The 22687-nt window shown below is 38.1% G+C and overlaps 1 protein-coding gene across 5 annotated transcripts in view; it reads right to left on the minus strand.

Annotated features, from left to right (window-relative positions):
• The window catches only part of BMPR1B (bone morphogenetic protein receptor type 1B), a 228600-nt gene that overhangs the window by 125940 nt on the left and 79973 nt on the right, over positions 1 to 22687 (minus strand). For 4 of the 5 annotated variants that reach the window (XM_086888429.1, XM_086888427.1, XM_086888436.1 and 1 more), the window contains exon 3: positions 14258 to 14319. The gene's annotated coding sequence lies outside the window, so the exon portion shown is untranslated. Of the gene's footprint in view, positions 1 to 10116; positions 10236 to 14257; positions 14320 to 22687 lie in introns of all 5 variants that reach the window. The other variant, XM_086888431.1, reaches the window with a different exon arrangement.

A 22687-nucleotide genomic window follows, 5' to 3' on the forward strand; every position in this document is an offset into this window, starting at 1 on the left:
AAGCTATGGAAAAGTGTAGGTGGATTGATAACAAAAGAAGTATCCAAAATATACTATATAGACATTGAAAATGAATCTGATCTAAATGATGTATTTGACAAACAGGCAGAAAGAAATGTCATAGGAAATGAATGGGAAAATTTTCACTTTGTAGCACAAGTTTTTGGTTGACATGGACCATAATTTATTCAGTCAGGTATAGGTATATCCACAATCATTCACAGTCTTGGCTCATTCTCCATCGCTCTTCCCAACATGATTTTTGCACAGGGATAAGATGTAATGAGCACAAATCCATATGTTCTGTTAAATTATTAAAAATGAGACTTCAAAGTTTGAGAAGTTCAAGAAGGCTATCTCCTTTAAAACACAAATTTTTGTTTACAATTTCTCTGCATTATAGTGATATCACTCCCAAACCTTTACTAACTGGTTAGTAACTGAAAAGAATGCAAAAAAAAAAGAGGAAAAGCTATTCTGAGTCCCATTTCATATAGCTGTAAAACAATGTTATAGCTATATAGCAAGGATGAACAACATGTGGCAAGAAAGCCAATTATGGCCCATGGGGTTAAAAAATGAAGCCATCACACATGTCTCTCCCCCTGTAACTGATTAAAACCTGATCATATAACTGATTAAACTGATTACCTCTATGTTAACACAAGCAAGCAAATTTTGTCCAGCTACCTGGGAAGCCAGCAGCTTAGAAAAGTTTGTGAAATCCACAACTAGTAAATGTAAAGAGAATTCAGAACTTTGATATAGCAGTTATATATATATATCCTTACATATACATATATACACATATAAAAAATTCAAGGGGCATACTGCTTTGGCCCTCTGTGTATTTTTCACATGATTTCTAGCTTTATTGAAGAAATTTAGTGTCTTTGTGCTTCCAAGCATCACAGGAATTATGGGCTGGAACTGGTCAGTAGCAATTGAACATTACTAATGGATGGACTTACAGATGTTCATAGTGGTCACAAAATCCTGGTGGGAAACCAGTCTCAGAGGAATATTGCATTAAGATCTGACATAGCATCTGAGAAATGTTCAAGCTGTAGCAGTCAAAAGAAACTGGGCACTCAAAAGTGAGGGCCCATAAAGCAATTCATGGCATCATCTGTTGTGCCATATATCAGCTTCACAGAACCTCTGACAAAAACCTGGGTGTCTCATCTCTCCTGCAGCAAACACACATGGCTCAGCCAGATGTGCAGTTTGCAACTTTTGTCCAACTGGACAAGAGGGTGTCAGCACCAAAAAAAAAAGTCAGCCAGAGGAAGAGAGGTCTTTTAACAGAAAAAAAAAAATATTGGAGGAATGAAAATAAGATCTTTCAAGAGTATGAAATATTTTGCCTTTTCATTCTAAGAATGAACACTTTACTTAGCAGTCACAAGTGTTTTAAAAGCAAAAAGACAGTTAACCAAGCCTGACACTTGGCAGGTATTTTACCTGCTGCAAAACACAAGAAGAGAGAATGAAAAAGCCAGCATCTGGCTGGCTTTTTAACTTCTGGGTGACCATGATAAATTGGTAGTTTGTTTGCTGACTATAAACTTTCATCATTAAACTAAAAATAAAGCAGCTCGAAGATTAACTACAAATAAGCAAAATTCTGAATGAAAACATACTGCTAATGACCTATATTTTAACTGTTTTGTCTGGAAATGTTTTGGGGTTTTTTTTTTTCCTTAAGGAATAAATGCAGTACACAAAGAGTCATGTGTTTTTAAAATAAGATAGCATTTCTTAAACTTATAATTATAGTATTCTGCAAACAGAAACTGAGATAGAGGACAAAAATTTTAGTCATAATACCTTGTGATAGAAAGGTGTTTGGGGTTATTATGTCTCCTTCCAATGAAGGAAAGATATGGAGCCCAAAGAAAAAATGTCAGATACTTAACACAGCTGGAGCCAGAAGGTTTTGAATCTCCAGAAAATGTCACCGATTAGATAACATGTGCCTAACTGGACTGATATTAGACAAAAACACTTCTCTCTCCTCTAAAATAAACAAAGGGATGAGAGAAGAACAGAGATGAGGCAGCTCCTGGATTATCACCAGAAAAAGAAGAGGAAGATTTAGTCACCTTGATGGAAGAGAAGCAAACTGCCCAGAAGAAAAGGCCCCAAGATTCTGCAGAGGCAGCAGAAGAACTGGGAATTAATGGATTTACTAAGAGAAAAAGAGTAACACCAATCAACTTAGCCAGAATTAATATGGGAGAAGAGAGATTTAAAGCATTTAATTCCCAGCCAAGAAAAGAAGCATGCATAAACAATGGATCAATTTTTCAAACCACAAGCTGAGCATGACTGGGAAAGAGTGAGGCTCCTGTGTCTATAATCACAAAGTGAAATCATCACAAAGTGATGTAAGGATACATGATGAAGAATCCTCAAGAAGTAGAGGAAAAAAATTAGAAGTTTTCTGGAGGAAAAAAAAAAAATCACTTAAGAGTTTGCAAAAGTCAAATATTAAAAAACAGGATTACTGTACATATGCAAATATTCAAATATTCACGTTTACAACAACTAGAGGGAAGTCCTATCTACTAACTTACATGACAAGAATAAAGAAAGGAATTTTGCTAAAGTAGAGAAGTGAAGCTAACTGCTAAAACCTAGAAATGAAACATTTGTCAAGATACAAATAAGGGCAAGAGATAAATGTTGTAAGACACTTCTTGGAAAAAGTTAAAATAATATAGGCTGTATTTACCTTTCATTTATCAAAGAGAACACATCCAGTGGATTTTATTTCCATCTTCACAACCTTCAAAGTAGTTCCATGAAAACTTACAAAACAAGCAGATTCCATGTCAATCTCACTGGTTCCTTAATTTTTGATGCTGCTATTTTATCATCACAAAGCTATTCAACAGATTGCCTTCCAAGCTAGTTAAATCACCAAAAATATTAAATATTGTTTATTATTATTAGCCTAGATTTGGCAAAAGTCAACAGGACCACACTACAAATTAGATATATATAAAATATATTAGAATATATTAGAATTTATATCTCTGAATTGCTACCACACATGCCTCAAATTATGTCAGGGAGGCACCAGCTCCAGCATTCAGAGTCCCTGTACATGATACACTGCAGTGTAATTTACAGCAGACCTTGCACATTAAGCTTTCATGGTGGTAGCTGTGTGTTTCATTACTTTTTAAAGACAGATTTGGATGACACTGATTTGTCCCACATACACAGAGCTTACACATAACTGCCTGTGTTAGCATCTCTCTGCTGATTCAGGTCATGTTTTCTGCTTCACTCCTTGACTTTTCTTGGCCAAAGGTGCCATTCATTTGCTTTTATCAGACTTTTACGTCATATTTTGGCACAACACCGTATATATCAGTATTTCAGCTCCTAAGCAATACTTCATGCTATAATTACATTGGTTTGCTTCTCCACCCTTGTGCACCAACAAACTGTGCTTTAATCAAGGATTGAAAACAACCTATCCACCCACTCAGCTAGCCAAATGCCAAAGTGTCTCCAGATTTTTTAGCTTTCTTTTGGGTGTAAAATGATCTTCCAAACACAAACAGCCAGTAAACATCATAGCTGGCTTCTCATGTTTGCAAGCAAGTAAATAATTTTTTGGATACCTCTTCAGTTGCTTAGATGTGTGCCAAGCTTCAGCATCTCACAGCTGTTCTTAAGAACCATGTAAGATGCATGGAGAGCATCAAGAAACAGCTGCCTGCAAGGATGAAGCAGCAATGAAAACACTGATAAATTCAAAGCAGAAGGATGTCTTCCTCCTTTTTCCTACAGAACACTAAGGTTTAGGCTCTTTTTGGGCCAATTTGTCGCATCCTACCAGAATGCTGATACCAAGGATAATCTCACCCTGCCTTTCATTGCAGTCCCATGGCAGCACAGCCAGAAAAATCCTAGTACTTGCTGGTGGGAAGGGAGAAATCCAGCACACAAAACTTGAGGACTCGGAAAAATCAGTCTGTTGGAGGGACAGAGGTGAAAGGTGTTGAGGCTTGGAAGTTACTTAGTGATCTAAAAGAAGAAATGGACCAGTTCACACCGAGACCAAACAATCTTCTGGAGGCAGAAGAGACACAACACATGGCATGAAGGCAGTTTCTGACAAAACACTTTTCCTTCACACCTATCCTCACTCATTTTTGATCTACATGTAGATTTAACACAGAGGCATCTCTTTTTTTCATGTTAAAATCCAAACCCTCATCATTCACTGCCTTCAAACACAACAGGAAGAATGCCAGCCCCACTATTTTTCACTCTGGCACTTAGGCACAGGCTACATTTTTCAAGCCCTGGCTTCATCCTCGCTCTCTGGTCCAGTTCCTTGAGACGACACGACAGCTCACTCACACCTCATTCTGCAACGTGCAGAGAGAACTATTTGTTCTCTTGCTGCAGGGGCGTAAAAGCCAAACTGTTTTGGGACTCCAGGGCAGCCCAAGGCTCACCCTGCAGCTACAGCCTTCAGCAACAGCTGGCATTGGTACAATATTTTACTGGCACAATAAAAGCAGAGAAGATGACTAAGACAACCAAACAAATTGATGGTCTTGCTACTGAATTTTGGTGCTTTAATAATATTCTTTGCAGGCGAAGAGATGAATCCTTCCAAGATGGGTAAAGGCACTACAGTTATCACGCATGGTTCAGTGCAGAGACAAGAGACTGCTCTGCACATGTTCCTGCCCACCACACCGAGGAGACACTGAGCAAAACACAGCTAAGAGAATGTCAGCTAAAAAATCAGCCCAAGTAAGCAGGTTTTATATGAGGCATCTTGGGAGTGGAGGAGTGGAAAGGCAACAGCTCCACTGTTTTCACAGTGTCCCTGTGGAAGGACTTGGGAGTACCTTGAGCCTGATAATCTTCATGTCCAAGGGCACCCACACAGCCTCCTGGCATTGCAACCCCATTCCCCTCAGCACATGTAGGACCCTCAGTGAGTCTGAAAGCAGCATTTGTCCTTGTATACTGTACAAGAAAGCTGAGTACTCCTTACAGATTCCCTGCTCTCACCCCACAGCAGAGAGGGGTTTTCTTTGACCACTATTCGATAGCCACTGGTACTGAATCTAGTCCCCAGAATCATTCAATAAGCTGTTTTCCTTCAATCTGTGCTAATAAAACTATACAACACTATAAACATTTTCCACTGTGGACTCCAAGATATTTGGTGCTCTAGCTGGAAACACTGCTCCTTTTGTTTTTACATTACAGCAGATCCTTTTAGACACATTTCCCGTCAAGCCACCGAGTCGTTTTGTCTTCTATTTTCTGCAAGGAGAGCCCTAGAGCCCTTTTGAAATCTAAGCAAGAGACTTATGACCAGCTATTGGGCGAGTATTATCACTACAGATCTAAGCATATTACAAAATCAGACTCATCAGAAAAGCAGAGCAATGGCCAGGGAACAATTTTCCCTTCTGTAACTGCTCCAATACACAGGCGGACCACACCGGGAAGATCAGCATTAACAGGAGCTACAGCACCCACATCTCTCAAGTGGGATGAAAGAAAAAGACTCAATACAAAAACAAAATTTCCTTTCCATCAAAAATTTAAGCTAAAGCTAAGGAAAGGAATAAACTAACTACTCTGACAAGCTTTTTCAGTCAGTGTCTATTAATCTTATTAATTGAACATATTCTCCCTTTCTGCCCCACATTTGAGAAATGCAGGACAGGTAAAGGAGGAGTAAGAGTATGACATATGAAATCCAGCAAAGCACCATGCCCATGTTGCTGCAGGCTTTTCTGTTAAACAGCTGACAGAAATGCTCATATTTTGGTTAAGCAAAGTTTACAGGGAGAGGCAATATCTTTTATTAGACCAAGTGATACAGCTGGAAAAAAACAGACAAGCTTCTGGGCATAGAAAGCCTTTCCTGCACTGTCCTGAAGGAGGATTTGTTTGTCTGAAGCATCTGTTTTTTCCAGCTATATTGGTTCATCTAATAAAAGATATTACCTCTCTGTGCAAACCCTGCCCCCCTCACCAGTCTTTGAATATCCTGGCTGTAACAGCAATACTATTACAATTACTTTAGTACTGATGGTTTGCAGTACAGACTTCTGCATTTGGTCTAACAGGCATCAACTCATTTCACAGAGAAAAGGCTACCATTTCTAAAGGCGACAGCTTATTATAGATAACAGTCATTGCCAGCATGAGCCAGTGTAAAGCTGATGATGATGAAGGCCAAAAAAAATCCCACCCCAAAAATAATTCAAAGTCCTGTTATTACCGATTATCTTGGGAAGTGACACTTTCAGATGTGAACTACACCCTAAAGGGTTTATCATGAGGATACACATTTACATAGCAGAGGGAAAAACACAGAAACAAGCAAAGCCTTTCAAGCACTGTGGGCTTCAAGGAAGGTCTTTGTGTCTCGCATACTTTGATGTTTTGAGTACTTCTGGTGGAAGAGATGAAGCAGCTGTCTGACCTGATGCATGGGCAGGCACTGCTGCTAGGAGATGCACAAATACCTGAAAGATCATGTTCAGCTTATTAAGACACGCTTTTCGTTCAATTGTCTGCCACTGAGTTTAGCACAAATCTAATTGAAAAGTGCTCGTACTGCAAATGAGAAAAATTACTTATTTATTCATATAGTATAAAACAAGCCATATTTAACTACTCTTCACTGCTCCCTGCTCTCTCACAGGTGAGAAGGTTCACTGTAAGAAGGGTGTCAATAAAAAAGCCACAGTTTAATAATTTTTCAGTGAACTACATTTTGTGGACATATGCTATTACCAAGACAGATTATGAGTTTTATTTCAGACGTCTATGAAGCAAAATGCAAAACGCTTTCCATGACATGTCTGAAGAATGGTAGGAATTTTTACTACAGACTTGTTTGCATTCAAATTACAAATGAATGATACATCTTACTGTTTGACTCAGTGGTGTAACGATAGATTAGCCACATCAATTTCAGTGGAATTTCTCCACAGTTTTGCTTTTCCACACAAATCAGAATGGATGTGATAATTATTATAAAATTACGTGATAATTTATATATTGTATTTCATATGTATCAATGACTGCCAAATTGTTTTTCACCAGGAATGTTTCATTTCTACTGGACAGTTGATGCTTTGCATTTTTTTAAATAAAAATAACACCTATAAAATATATTTATTTTGTAAGCAGAATTTTTATAAGGTGATCTGGCAAATATTTATCTCTGACATATATTTAAAACTTATTAATGCATATTTATGCAAATATAAATTACTCTGTTGAACCTTCTTTTGGGGGTAGGAAGTGGAAAAATGATTTTTTAAAGAAGTTTATTTATAGAAATTTACTAATAAAACAATCCACAGCCTGATTGCACACCTGAAATAAGCCAGACTGACCAGAAATGCAGTATCAGAGGACTATCATTTTGAAAATGAGAGAAGGGGAAGGAAGAAGTTAATTTCTGCATGCTTCAAAAAAGAAAAATCAGTAAGCTAAAATCGGTAGGACAAAGTCCCTACAGCTGTCCCCATACTGTGGAATTTTAGGGTAATGAGAAAGACTTCTTCCTCAAAGCAGAAGTGATATAAGGACTACAGTCTCAAAATATTTTATACATAGAATGCTATTTCTTCACTTTGCCTTATAATTACCTGCAAAAGCTAAGTGAAAATGAGAAACAAATTTTCTTTCACTGAATATCAGACTTTTACACTCATTTTAATGTAAACAAGAAGGAGATGACCAAAAAAATGACCTTCAGAAATTGTCTAACATTGGAATAAAATTGTGTTTTTGTTAACCATGCCACCCTGATGTGAGCTGACCTTCAAAAGGGCTTGTGTGGTCTGAAGCTGTCTTCCCATCCAGGGTGTGAGCCATAGATATCAACCATTGGTTGCTCAGTACCGTGGTGCATCAAATATACAAGGAATGACCTCAGATTTTTTTTTCTGTAGGTATCACACATTGTATACTCAGTGCTGGTTTAGACCTTCTGTGGTCATGAAACAGAAGGTAATTTTCATGTGTTCTCACATCTGGGTGAATGATAATTTGTATTAATATTATTTATGTATCATGTGCTTTCAAGACAGCTTTAGAGCATTAGCAGAGAACAGGTCAAGCAGTCTCTCATGAAGTCCTTAACGTATGAAGAAGTGCTTGTAACTGATAATTGTCAAAAGGTATTAGTTATTTTGTTCATGAAATTATTTTTCTACATGCTCTGCAGAGCAGGCACCATTTGATGAACACCACAGACAGGAGCAATGCAGCCATTCCTCATCTAACTTCTCATTGCAAGGTTAGTATTGATTTTCTTTGAGCACTTTTCAATCAGCTCACAGCCACACACCTGGTCCATAGACCATCTCCCTCCTTCATGAAGAACAGCACTCAGCAGCTGCTTTTTTTTCCCCCCACACACAGGAGAAAATGCACAGGTGACTAATTTGAAAATGGATGAAGAAGGAACTCCAAAAGACACAGGACTGAGATAACAGCATTAATGGATGATGAGTTGGATGATGAGTTGTCTCATGGCCATATTACACTCTAAGACTTGTCTGGTCTCTAAGTCAGCCACACAGTGTTGTGTGTTTCTTTTCAGAGCCACAGAAAGGTTTTCTTTATACCTGCTGCTTTTGTTGTATCAAATGCAGACACTGAGGCATGAAACACACCAGACATCATAGCTGGTTTGCACAAGTTGTCTAACAGATACTAAATCTCTAGCCAAGGTTTTTCAGACAGCATGGAATAAAGGTCCACGTCCCTCTTTGACACCTTTCAGCTATTTACAGTATTTAAAAGATAGAAAATTACATGTAACAATGTAATTACATGTAACAATGAGACTGATTAATTCCTAGCTCTATTTAATACCCCAGGCTCCATGTTAAGTAGCCTCTAAGCCATCTTTGAATGTCAAGATGCGCAGAGAAACAAGGAAGAAGTCTGCTTGACCTGCACTGGAAAGAACTTTTAAAACCTCTGTGCACAGTCTGCATAAGAGTATTAGGAAAAAAAAAAAATACAGTAAAATTCTTCATGCAAATTGCCATCTGGGCCAGGAAGCTGAGCACAATACTGTTTTCATCATCTTTAATGATGCACAGTTTAGTTCAGGAGGAGGGGGGAAGGAAATGGGACCAACCTTTGACCAGTATGACAGCAGCATAAGTAATCCCTTATTGCATTATGAAATGATTCATACATGGGGACCTGTTACATTACTGGCCTGTTAACAGTATCGCAGCTCCTTACTTGGACTTTTTTTCATTTTGTTTTACATCAGACAAGCCTATTGCTGTCATTTGTAAAGAACAGAATAGCTGCTACAGTTTTAATATCAAACACAGGAAAAAAATACCCAGCAGCTGTTCATATTTTCTAGGAAGTCTGTTATAATAATGATGTCATGGAAAAAGGCTGGAATCTATTAAAATGGATCAGACAGGCAAGCCATTCAAAGCCTTCAAACAATATGCATATACAAGCTGCACTGTGTACCTTACATTAAAATAAAAACACACAAATAGTGGAGTTCCTTAAAAATGTTATTGAGATCAGGCAATTAAAGTAATTTCATAGATTTACTTCAATAAATTCAGTTTACTACTAGAACTACCCAATAAAGCGAAATACAAAAGCTACAACCAGCTCACTGTCAAGTAAGCTCACTTTCACCTATAAAAGCATTTAAATCTATTTTTAAATCACTGGCTCAAGCTACATAGGAACAAAGAAGCTCTCCTAGCAAAAGAGCAGCAGTGAATAATTTGTAAACTAATAATTCAATTTACCTTGTGTTTTTCCAGAGTCCACCAAGTCAACTATGTATGACACCAAATTTTGAAAATTCGGGGTACACTGATGAGTTGACATGTAAAGGGCATATATTACAGACAAAGCATTATAAATCTGAGATCAAGTTAAAAATATATTCTTAAATTTCTTCCTTTTCAAATCATCAAATAGAATTTGTACCGTCTAACTATAAAATACAAGGTACAGAAGCCCAAAATGAATGAAAATACATCAAAACTCAAAAAATTAATGAAACTACAAATTGGTTTAAAGTGGTAATTCCACTCATATAATGAATACCTCAATTCAGGTCATCTGAAGAGATCTGTTTGATGACAGCCCTGGTCAGTTTTACATAAGCTGGACCACACTCACTATATTCCATATTCAGCTACATTCAACATTACAAGTACAGGTATCTATTAAAAAAAAAAAAATTCAAAACCTACTATCAGAACTCCAATAGAAAATTCTAACTGCAAAGCAGAATTAAAACCCCAGAAAACAATGACCCAAACTTTATAGACACTTCCACACTGAGGCCATTAAACACCTCCTCCTGAAAATGGATATGTATGAACATATTTGAGTTCACACAAGTCTGGCTGCAAAATCTGATCCCCACTATCCTACTCACATTTCCAGCCCCAGTAAAAGGAGGAGGTTATGCATGCACTAAAAGCAATAGGTTAGGCACACAAGTGGCTCTGCGCACTTCTCTAAAGACTCAAAAGATTTGAGCCAGGGTACAATAAAATGAATCTGAATGCCTTATCTTAGGCACCTCACAGTGTTCATAAATTTTTACTTTAAGCTGTTATTGAATAAAATAAAACAGTGTTAACATCTCAGATGAACATTCAGGGCAGCTTATAAACTATTCAGTGATTAATGTCCTTGTCTCATGTTTTCAATTTTCATTGCTAGTAGAGGTCATATGTTATGATGTCAGCTTGAATCTAGATTTCCATTTTGAGCAAATTTAATTTAAATTATGATCCTAAGGCATATGGTAAAAATCACTTTTAAGTTCCATACTGAGTAAATTTATTCACTCTGCTAATAGGATAGATTTCACATTCTGGTGCCACTTACTCATCAAACAAACACAGTTTGGGTGGATGGTCCCAGACAGTAAAGATGCCATAGGCTGAACGTGCAGGAGCAGAACTCACCTATACCAAGATTATACTTGCCAACCTTGAGTGCAGGGGTTTGCAAGATATTTGGTCAATAATGGGAAATTAGTAAAATCCCCAGAGCATGACGTAAATTGAATCTGCCAAAAGGATTCAGAAGGAGGAAGAACAGAAGTCTTAAAAGAGATCTGAGCTGGAAGAAGACTCGGGGCGCATCTTCCTTAGGAGTTAGTGGGATGGAGATGTTTCTTGGGGCCTCTCACTAGTAAGACACTCACCCCTTTACTCTGCCATGCTCATCAGGCTGGAGAATTCCTCACCAAATTGCAAACAGAAGTTTTATGAGACAGCTGAGATCAGAAGACAGTAGGTTGCCAGTGAAAAGACTACTCTCCTCTACCTATCCCATCCTCATCCTCCTCCTATTTCCCTTGGACTATTGCTGCTTTTTTCATTACCATGTCTGTGACACCAGCTTTCACAACTAAACCACTTGAGAGCTACCTCTGTCTTCTTTCTCCCTGGTCCCTGCTTCCCAAAAGAAATAGTTTTCAGGTGGTTGTGCTCCCTAAGACAACTCACTAACCCTGTTACCCAAGTAACAGTCAGCTCAATAATTTGATTGGTTTCAAGCCCATGATATAGAGTAACAATTTTCTGTATATTGCCACGCCCTTCTCACAGGTGCAGTGGTGCCATGTGAAACGTGAACAAAAAATTGTTTCAGATGAAGTTATTAGGTTTGATGTTATAGCTTTTTTTTTTTGCCTTTTTTTTTTTTTCTTTTCAAAGAAGAAATATTCATGGAATAACAATGACTAAAGTCCTTCTCAAAGTAAAACCAAGCTCAAATGGGTTTTTCAGATATGCAATGCATGAAGCACCAGAATTATTATTGCTTTCTTCTATCATTTATTATTAAGTTTTTTCCCAGTAATAAATAGTAGTGAAGGTATACAAATTAAATATTTCTGCACATCCTTTGAATTACAATGATTTCTTATATTGGTAAAGCAGTGGCAGAAACAACCAGTACAACCCACTGGAACTGCTTCAACCATCACATAAGGAAGAGCATTCAGAATTTATGTAGTCATTAAAATTTCAAAGCTCATTTTGAATTGGTCAAGTGTTGAAAAATTACTGCTGAAAGAGTGGACAATCTTCTGTAGCATTTTACAAAAAGATGCCTATAATGCAGCATATGCCAGCTCAAATATTTTGCATTACAAAGGTATAACTCTAAAAACAAGGACTGGTACAGGAATTACGTGGAGAAAGCATGCTCAAGAGGTTTTTTTGTGTTTAATTTACTAAGGCAATTTTTTTTGCCCCAAAAACGATTGAACTGACTAGGAACATCATATAAGGTGTCCAAGGTATTGCCTTCCTCCCAGGAGGCATTTTAAGCACAGAGTCATCCAACACCCTTCAAAAGGTCTTTAGTGTGAAGCAATAAAGCCATTTACATTTATGCAGATGTACAACCAAAAGCCATGGATATATACATCCACACAATTACACTGGTTCTATTATTATCTTTGTATTCATTTCAGATTCAGGCAGATAAACAATTAACTAGGGTACTGTAGAAGCAGGAATAGCATTTGCTATCATGTAGTTAAATATGGTAAATAAATTACTAATCTTGAAATGTTTAAAAAAAAAACAGTATTAAAAATGTTCTTTGTTAAAGGAAATATTCAGCTTAAAAAATGCTTGAACAGCTAATAATGAAAATATTAATTTTCTGCAAGAATGGGAATACAAAGATTTGGGACAGAACACAGAAAAGCAATAGCATTTTTACAGTCTTAAGAGTTCTTATATATCATGTTCCTATATAAATAAAGATTAACATAGAAAATATTATACTTAATTCATTTGTTTAGTTTATAATGTTTGGAAGATAACATAGCTTTTTATTTTTTTAATACCTCCATGCAACTTACTGGCATTTCAAGGTTAGCACATCCATTTTTATAGGAAAAGGCTACAACTTTATTTTAAATTTAACAGGCATTCATTCTTTTTCCTTTCAAAATCTAGGTATAAGTAACAAAGCACCAGAGTCTTATAAATTTTCTAACACCAAATGCAAATTAAGTCATGAAATTGCTCTAGGAAAAGTTCCAAGAATGTAAACCCAGAGGAACTTCAACACAATTTCTCAGCTTCAGGCTCTTTATGATACTGAGGCAAGGTAACAGAATATGGTGCAGTCAGGAAGCACTACCTGTGTATGGAAAAATGTTTGATTCTCCAATTTCAACAACTTCCTGCATTGTGTTTATAAGCTCTAGGATGAAATAGATGCATACAAAAAGGAAGAAACTGGAAGGATGGCAATGGCTGTGTAGATTAAACAGCTCACAAAGTTTTCAGTGGCCTGGAAAAGTGGGTTGACAGTTCATAACTTAAAGGACATCATAGGTTCTGTAAACATCTATCAAATTTCTGTGTTTCTGTATCCTTTACTTGGGTCCAGTGAACTGCTTACCTGCATTGTCTCAGCCTGCGTTAGAAGTAAAAACCACACAACTCCCCCTCATTTTGTGTAAGGGAAAATTGCTCACATTTTGGTTTTATGTCAGCTCTGACTATAAGGCTTTACAACACCACCTCCAGCAAAGTGGGAGTTTTCCCATTATGAACAGAGTAATTATTTAATCTTTCAACAATCCTCCTGAAAAGACTCAAATCCCTTTTTTTCTTAAGCACTAGGCAGGAGTTTTAGCAGACTGTTTAAACAAAGAGCTGATGACTTTTTGCTCTGCCGATCTACCTCTTGTTTACCCCAGGGGAGACATCATTCAAAGAATGACAGCTTAACTTACCAGGCATGCTATTTTTTAACAATAACCCCAAGGGGACTAGGGACATTTCCTGAACACGAAGTTTAGGTCTCCCAATGGGTATCTGAAAATGTGAGACAGACAATGACAAGCAGCCTGCACCAGAGTCATGCTGCCAACACCTGGTGTCTGTGTGCCCATTACCTCCAGCCACTTGCACAACTGGCTCCCTTCAGTTCTTCTGTCAGGAAACAATTTTTTACAAAACCCCTTCTTGACAGACAGCCTAGGTACTAAGCATTCAAAATAATAGCACCATTCAAACTTGAGAAAGACATCTGTCTTTCTCAAATATCCTGCTTGTATCACTGCGAGCATCTCAAGTGACTTTTCTTCAGCTTTTAAAGGGTAGTTCATGAAGAGTGAACACTTCTGCATTTACTTTGTGATGGTGCTTATTAGCAACAACTTCTTAATAAAAAGAAAATTAGTTAACTCAGTTCTTACCTGTAGAGCTCTTAATTTTCAATAATTATTCTTGTCTCACAGTGTAAGTAAGATGATATAATCTACAACAGAGCAGAAAAATATCAATTACGTATGATATTTTACATTTAACATTAGTGTTAGAGTTCAGTCATTCTTGAGCAAAATGACAAATAAAATGTTGTGGCACATAACCTATGTGGCACATATGAAGCAGCAATTGCACAATGTTGCATATATTTACTAATAAAAATTGCCTTTTTCCTTTCCCAGTACTCCTGCTCAGACATGGAGGTGTAAGAGTTTTATCTACCTCCATGCATTACTCATAACACTCATGCCATGGTTAGATAGATTAAATAATTAAGGTCCTGCTGACACAGTATTTCTTGTCACTAAACACCCCAATCAATTGAATTAGGTGCTTTAGGAAGAGGTGTGTGACTGGGCTGAGAAGCACTCAACTCCCACCAACTTCTAATGAGCTCTTTAGTAAAAACATGCAAAAACCCCCATACTCCCTAAAAGTATGGATCTGATTACATCCCAGTGAAGCCTAATTATAAATTAACACTCTGAACTGCAGCTAAACAAAATACTGAGCCTGAGTTTCTACTGGCCAAAAAAAGCTCCTGGTCCAAAAAGCAGCAGCCACACTGCAGAAACATTTCAGTCAAGACAGCCCACATTTGTATGTGCCATCTCCCACTGAGGGCAGAAGCTATGGGCTCTAACCTTTCATGCAAGTTGCTGAAAATGCAATAGGTATCACAGCCAGCTACATCTACTGTTCTTTAATCTACATCTAGTGCCACACTTGTGACAAGTTTTTCATTTATTGTTCACTAAGGGCTCTTTGCTGACTTGATTTTACAGAGAGACTGACCAAGAAGCTTTGTTGTTAGAAACAGTCTATGTGAGCATCTGCAGAACTCAAATAACTTCTTCTTTCCTGGTTTGGGGTTTTGTCTTGTTGTTGTTTTGTTTTTCTCCTTCAGCTAACCTACCTAGGGCCAGCATAAGCTGTCTCCGTTCTAGGAGAATTTGCTGGCATAACCATCACAAAAAATTTATGCCTAGCCTACCTGAACAGCACAGCCCTGAGCCAAAAGCCAGCAGAAGAGAACAGCAGCAACACTATTTCACTGCTCAAATATCTGAAGGCCACAGTATTGAGCCTTTGTTCTCTGTGCTGGTTCTCCAAGCTGGACAGGCAACCACAAGCCTCAAATTACACTTCATTGATCCGGGGAAACTGAGGTGGTGTTCAGTTTCAGTTCTGCAACCTGCACGTTGACCTGCCTGTTTGTTGGCCTAAACAATGAGATTTCAGGAAATGAGGTGTTTGCACTTTGTCCAAGTCTCGTTTTTGGGGAGGGGGATCTCTGCCTCAGAGGCCTAGGTTGGTATGGGAGGGAAGCATAACATCTGGACCCAGGCTTTTGCCCTGCATTCCTCCACTGAGAGAGTTTCTGCTTCAAATTCAATATGACCAAAATCAAACACAAACCTAGAAATGGGAGGTGGTCTCAACTAGCCCAAAATCTTTTAGCATAATGTTTTAGCTACCTCCGGTAAAAGTGGAGGATGTATTTAGAAAGAAGACAAGGAAGATTGCAATAGTTTGTTCAGGAGTATTTTACAAACATGTATTCCCACATTTGGAAGATTTCATACAGTCCATCAATACAAAACCAAATCCTAAGCATTTGCAATATAAAATGTATAGTTTATAGGGAAATTTGAAAAATCCACATAACACGACATTAACAAGATCCACAGTAATGGAGTGCCAGCAGTTAAATGTAGAAATAACCTATATAATAATAATTTAAAAAATCTTCAGTTTCTCTATAAAATAACTAAAATTCTCCATGCATACTTTCTATTAAACTAACAGATTAAAGTTGTTCAAATGTGCAATGCAAGAATTTGAGACACAAGCAAAGACCTTTGTTTCTTTCTATTGTGCCATGAAAACAATTCCAAAAGGATGCTTATAAACAATCTAACTTAACCTCCACCCACTGCCCAAATCACCCCATACAATAGGAATGACACACAAGACATTTTTGAGAAACAATGTTCACTTCTCTCCTGAAAGTAAGAAACACTATCTCATTGTGTTCATGTATGGGAAATAGAAGCCTGGAGTTTCAGTTATTTGCTTGCTACCATCAAAGAATTATAATCTGGTGTCTAACTCAATCTGTTGCAGTACTTTTGTATTGGCTTATCTTCCTTTTAAAGCCTGCAAAACTGTAAAGTACTATTGGACTGAAGCCTTGCTTTATGCCTCCAAGAAACAATTTATTATTTATTCTGGCTAATTGATTTGTCCCATTCCTTGTCCACATTCAGAAGGCACCTTCTGCTTGGAAAAAAAATCTAGTACTTCTGGACCTCAGGTTGAGGATACCCACCAGAGCCAAGCAAAGACTCTTGTTTTTTAAACAGCCTAACACACTTTCCTCATGTGGTTTTGTTTGTTTTAACGAAGACCTGGTTAGCTTTTATCTTGATTTTACTTTAATTTAGATTATGAAATTCATGTCCATAACCCGGCAGCCACCTCTTGGCAATTTTAAACTATTTTTATTCAGGAACATCTGAAAAAATGCCTGTGTGGCACAAGTTTATGCAAGTGCTTCATTGCACTAAACCAGGATCCTGAAAAGCGCAAAAAGGACATGTCATCACATTAGTTCACTTATTGTCTATCACAAACAGAGAGGAGAACTCTCCACAATAAAAAAGCACTGTTGCGAGCTCAGCTCAGAAATTTTTCTTGCTCAGAGAGTACCTGAGGTACCCTGCAGTAATTTATTGCAGGGATCCAGCTGCATGTCCCACTAGTAATAGATGGACTATACAGAGTAAGTTTGCTTTCCTATTCTTAGCTACCCTACAGCCTTTTATTGTACAATAATGTCTTGGTTTAGTTTTTCCTTCTACTTCACAGCACGAGAAAGAGACAGTAGAAAACAGAACAAACAGAAACCCAGCTGAGACAGTTCCTTCAAAACTAGCAACACGAAATATTAAGTTTCACCTTCTTATCTAGAATATGTAAATGTTTCAGATTCTGATCTCAGGCTGACTTCCACCGAGGGGAGCACTGTGGCTGCCTGGGGAGCGGCCGCTGTCCATCTGCTCTACACTGATACAAGACTGCAATCAGATCTCACCTTGGAGTTTGCCACACACATAAATTAGGGGATCACATGCAAAAGTGGTTGTACTAACAGCAATATAATTTACGGGCAGAAAATATTTTTAGCCTTTTCCCTTCCACCCACTAATGTGAAAACAGTGATTTATCTACATAAATGAAAGAGGAATTTCTTTATACTTGCTCTTTCCAGGGGAACACCCATGCAGTATGTTTACCCACATGTCTATGGAAAACAGAAGAAGTAAACCCATAGTATATAAAATATACTATATAAAATACCAGAGAACTTTAATAGCTAATAAGCTATTAAAATGCCGAGAATATATTTTCTACTATTGAAATATTGCAAATATATGCATCTAACACTATAGAATCATAGAAAATTTTGAGTAGGAAGGGACCTTTTAGAGGTCATTTAGTCCAACCTCCCTGCATTAAAAACTTTATAGCAGTCACATGAATATGCACTGCCTAATAATCACCTTGGTGGGTTTGTACATGTTACTATTTGTGAAATGCCTGTGTACATCCTCCTGGATGACAGAAGGATTTAAAAAAGCAGCGACCAGAAAATGCATGAAGAGTGTGATGTGCCAAGCTGCTGTATGCTGGTAGCCCCTGCACTATTCCCTCATGCTTGTAACTTGTGGTGCACTGGGAGGGAGCTGTGCTCTCCTCACTCAAATCAAGCAAGTCCCAGAGGAAAGAACAATTCAGTATTCCAGCAACTCAACATGGAGCACTGACTTTGAATAAACTTTAACAAGGTGTTCATGACTGAGAAATAACAGCAGCGGATCCCTGAAAGTTTCAGACTAATTGGCAGATGCCTTTCTATGTCAAAAAAAAAAAAAAAAAACAAAACAAAAAACTGAAACCTGACCCTTGTTGTTCTGAACACATAACAAGTCACATTACAGAACTGCAAAGCTGTACCTCAACCAAAACATAGTTGCAATACAAAAAGCATGAAAAAAAGACAGAACTGCTGGACTCACGCTTGAATAGCACATTCAGTCTTATGTTCACAACTCTAAGTCACTGCAAACATCAGCTCATCCACATGTACACAACTCGGGTACATTTCCTATGTCCTCTACCATTGTTTTCTTAGTTACAAGAAAGACAAAAGAAATAAAGTATTGCATACAGAACCCATCTTTCTGTTCAGTTTACAGAATCAGTATTCTCTCTCATCTCTCTTTTTGCTAGTTAGATTTACAGCACAGAATGTGGCAAAAGACACCAAATGGCAAGCTGGTGGAAGCAAGAGACACCTCCCATCTGGGTCCCTGTTTTAAAGGACGTATCACTGAGGGACTCAGGTCTGTAACATAGATTTACTGTGTTTGACGACTGCAGGTGTGTAGTTCTTAAGTAGACAACAGTCAACCAGTTGGACCAGCAGAATGTCCTTATTTTTCAGTGTCTTAGAGAAGGTTGGCTACAATCAAACAGTTTTTGTGGAGCTGATGTGTTTAATAGCCACCAAAGCAAATGGAGGATGATTAGAATGGTTTTATTATTAAATGTCAGCTGAGACAAACCACTCAAAGACCAGCATGAACGTAAGTTACACTTCTGCTGTTTCTGACAGATGTGCTCAGCAAAATTCTGCAGTTCTGGGCCACTTGGTGCCATCTAGTTACATTAACAGTGGGAACTATCAGTGTTTTGGAGCAAATCACTCATTGGGACAAAAATGCAATAGCCCTCAACTCATGGCCAGAATTCCCTGATTTGGGAAGTCACTCTGCTTGCTCTGAGCACAGCCATGGTGTATACTTCCTAGGAGGGGCAGGAGGCTTTCAGGCTCTTCTTGCTGTGTCAATGTACCCCAGGTGAAAAAGAACTGACTTGGTTCCATGTTTATTTCCTGCATTAAACTTGCACAGAGGAGCAAACCCAACAGGGAAACCAGGGGAAACAGGGCAACAGGGAAAATAACAGTTTAGTTGCTCCCTGCAAAAGAGAGGCAGATTTTCGGACAGAGGACTGGTTGCAAAGCCGAGCTTCATATTACAAGTGAGGGAACTGCTTCCTGTTGTTTGATCTGCCCACTTTAGTAAAAGAGCACTTGCTAAATGTGGCATCAAAGGCATTCTAATTGTCATCATTACTTCCACCTGTCCCCTGAAATACAACTCCAAATACCATCTAAAACCTCAGCCTCAGAGTGGCAATGGTGTGTGCCTCTGGTCTAATGCTACGACACGCGCAGTGTCTCGGTCACATCTTGAGCACAGTTCTGCATGAGACACTGCTCTGACGTAGAAGTAAAATGCTGGCACCCAGTCCCCTAGGTAATAAATTTGCTCTCTATGACCTATCAAGATCAGCTGTTCAAACTTCCTATTCAAAGAGGAATTCTCACAATACTATTTTTGAGGAGCTAGATTTTGTTTTTATCAGAGTAACATAAGCTTTTCATGGGAAATGAATGTCTATAATCATTGCTGCTCTTACTGAATAAAATCAGACCAATAAATGAACAGCCAAGCAAACAAAACAATGCAGTGAAAGTGAAACTAACTGGAAAATCGTAATAGGGCCATATCATCATAAAACTTTAATCAACTGTTCAAATAACTTCTGAAGTTAATTACTCTAAAAGTTAAATAGAAATACACTAATGTATCTAATTGCATAAATTTTTCCTTCCATAAATCTCCATCTCTAGTGAAGCCCATAAATTACCTGCATCATTAAACTTCAGCAAGCCTGGTAGTGAACATAAAATTTGACTGCTTACACATCAAAAATCATGACAAAAAATCCCCCGTAACAATCTGAAGCAATCTATATAAACTGTTTCAAATAAACTTCTGAATCTGAAAATAGGCAGGATCACACTTACTTGAAAATGCCTGGATCTTTATATTCTGGCTAAATCCAGAAGAACACACTCCAGTTTCTCAAGCCTGGCAACCAAGAGACCCAGAGGGCAGCCTGGGAAGACTGATGGAGCTGCTCTGCTTGCAGGGATTTTGCAGGGGAACAAACTGTGTGTGAACTGCCAGCTCAACTCTGAGTGGGCAGCACATCACGCAGTGCAGGGAAGGCAACTCATTGGTAGAGGACATGAGAGCCTTCCAAGGAAAGGGAAAATTCACGACAGATGAACGAACATCTCTTCTGCTCCCTTATTCCGCTCTGCTCTTTCGCATTAATGGAAAATATCAAACTAACAAGGCAGTGCAATATATCACAAGGAAATTGTGACATACATTTCCCTGTCAAAATAAGGCCACATTTTATTTCTGTGATATGCCACAGCAATAACACATTAGTCAACATGCAAAATCCTAACAATAATAATTCAAACATAACACAAGCCACGTGTTGGCTGGTGTTCCCTGTGGTCTTTGCGTAGAAAAGAAGTTGGAAAACATGTAGACACGATAAAGCTGCAAGATTTCAGGCTCCAGCCATATTCATACACAGACTTCATGAGAACCTGGAGCCAATAGTTTTGCAATCCAACCATGGAGCAGCTTTTACACTCTCCTCTCTGGACTCTTGCCTAAATGCAACAGTCTTGAAAAACGTGGCTACTGACACCCTGCTTTTAGACTTTCTGAAGTGTTTTGAGCCTGGGAAGTCCCATCTGGAAGTACACCATGACATGTTCTGGTCTAGAGAACAAGCAGCAACCAAAAGCAGAGACCATTATGGACCAGCTTGGGACAGGCAAATTACCCAAAACACAGCACTGGGTCTAAACCAAATCACAGCAATCCTGGCTCTGCCCACTTTTTTCTGTTTAAAAGGATCCACATGCATTGCAGCCCTATTCTTAAGTTCACCCCTTCCCACTCAATACTGACTTTTATTTTCTGTGTTTTCTTCCCTCTAAGTATTAACCACAGCAATATGAAGGAAAGAATTTTTATGAAATAGAAATACAGCACTGGCAGCATCAAACACTGTCAGCATCAAACAAATGAACACTTCCTTCCTTCTTTACTAATTACACTGAAAAGAATTTACTTTGGCAGAGTCTTCTATCCTAAACTACTATTAATTTTCAAATATTCTTTAGTCATGAAGCCTGTTTAGATCTAGAATTGTTTTTACCCAACTTCTTAGATCTCCCTGAGACTTTTCATCTTCAGACCTAAGTTAATCAGAGCACCAAACTCCTCCTTTAAGAAGTTTTTCTCATGTTTCTTACTTACATGCAATCTGTAAGATGTCATTTTTCCTTTAAAAAAAGCCTGAGGATGATGTTGCTATATTAAAAGCTTATCTAGTGTTTGTTTCTTCAGTGCTCTAATCTTCAAGTGTGGCTTACTAAGGAGACGAATTTTACTTCTGTGTTTCTTATAGGGAAAAAATAATTTACATTTATATATCCTTCAGTTTTATTTCCCTATTTTAACATTTATCCTCCTGAACAAAAATACATATTATTCAGTCCCCATCACTGCTAAAAGCCCCCAAGCTATGCAGTGCTTTAAGTGCCTGTTGTTGTACAACCTTCTACCACTTTTAAAATTACTATGCAATAACATGCTGAGGTTTTACAGGCTTGTTTTCCCCTTGCACTGAAACAAATCACTTATACAGAAAAACAGGCCAAGCTGCATTATGTGCCTCCTAAAAAGTTTCTTCTAAGTGGCAACTTTTGAGCTGGACACTCTTGCCCTTATATCCACATTAAAATGAGCTGGATTTGTTTCGAGGCTACCAGAGGTCACTTTGCACTTCAACTGTATCCTGCAAGTGCCTGGGACAAAACTTGGGATATAAATTGTCTCTGCAGGCAGGCACAGTGGAATTAAGGCTTCTGCCTTCAAGCACCCTGCCTCTGAGCAGCCATCACCTGCTACAGGCTGCAGCATCTACCTGGGTCTTTAACATAATGGCAAAAAGGTTCTTAAGCACGTTATTCTGGATCTAATGATCTGGAAGCAATAGTGAGTTTAGGAGATCTCTTCAGCAGTGCTCATATACAAGCTGATGTACAGACAGTAAGTGTCAAATTTCCCCACAAAATATTTAGATTCATGGCTCCTTAGCAACTTTGCAAGAGTGAAAGCAATAAAAAAAATTATTTTATTCCAGGATTCCTGAAAGGAAACAGAAACTATCTTGATGACGTAAGCTTTTATTTTTGTTTTTAGGGCCCACATGGAAGTCCTTTGCACAGGCACTAGGTACAGAGGGGGATTAGACATTGGCATTAGACTGGAACCCATTTTTCCTTCGAAGGAGGCACTTGTGGAACAAGAGCTTGTAGAGCTCCCTGCTGTATTCAGGAAGGAAGTCATATC

Source organism: Cyanistes caeruleus, chromosome 5, assembly GCF_971803275.1.
Source record: "Cyanistes caeruleus chromosome 5, bCyaCae1.hap1.1, whole genome shotgun sequence".
Taxonomy (NCBI): Eukaryota; Metazoa; Chordata; class Aves; order Passeriformes; family Paridae; genus Cyanistes; species Cyanistes caeruleus.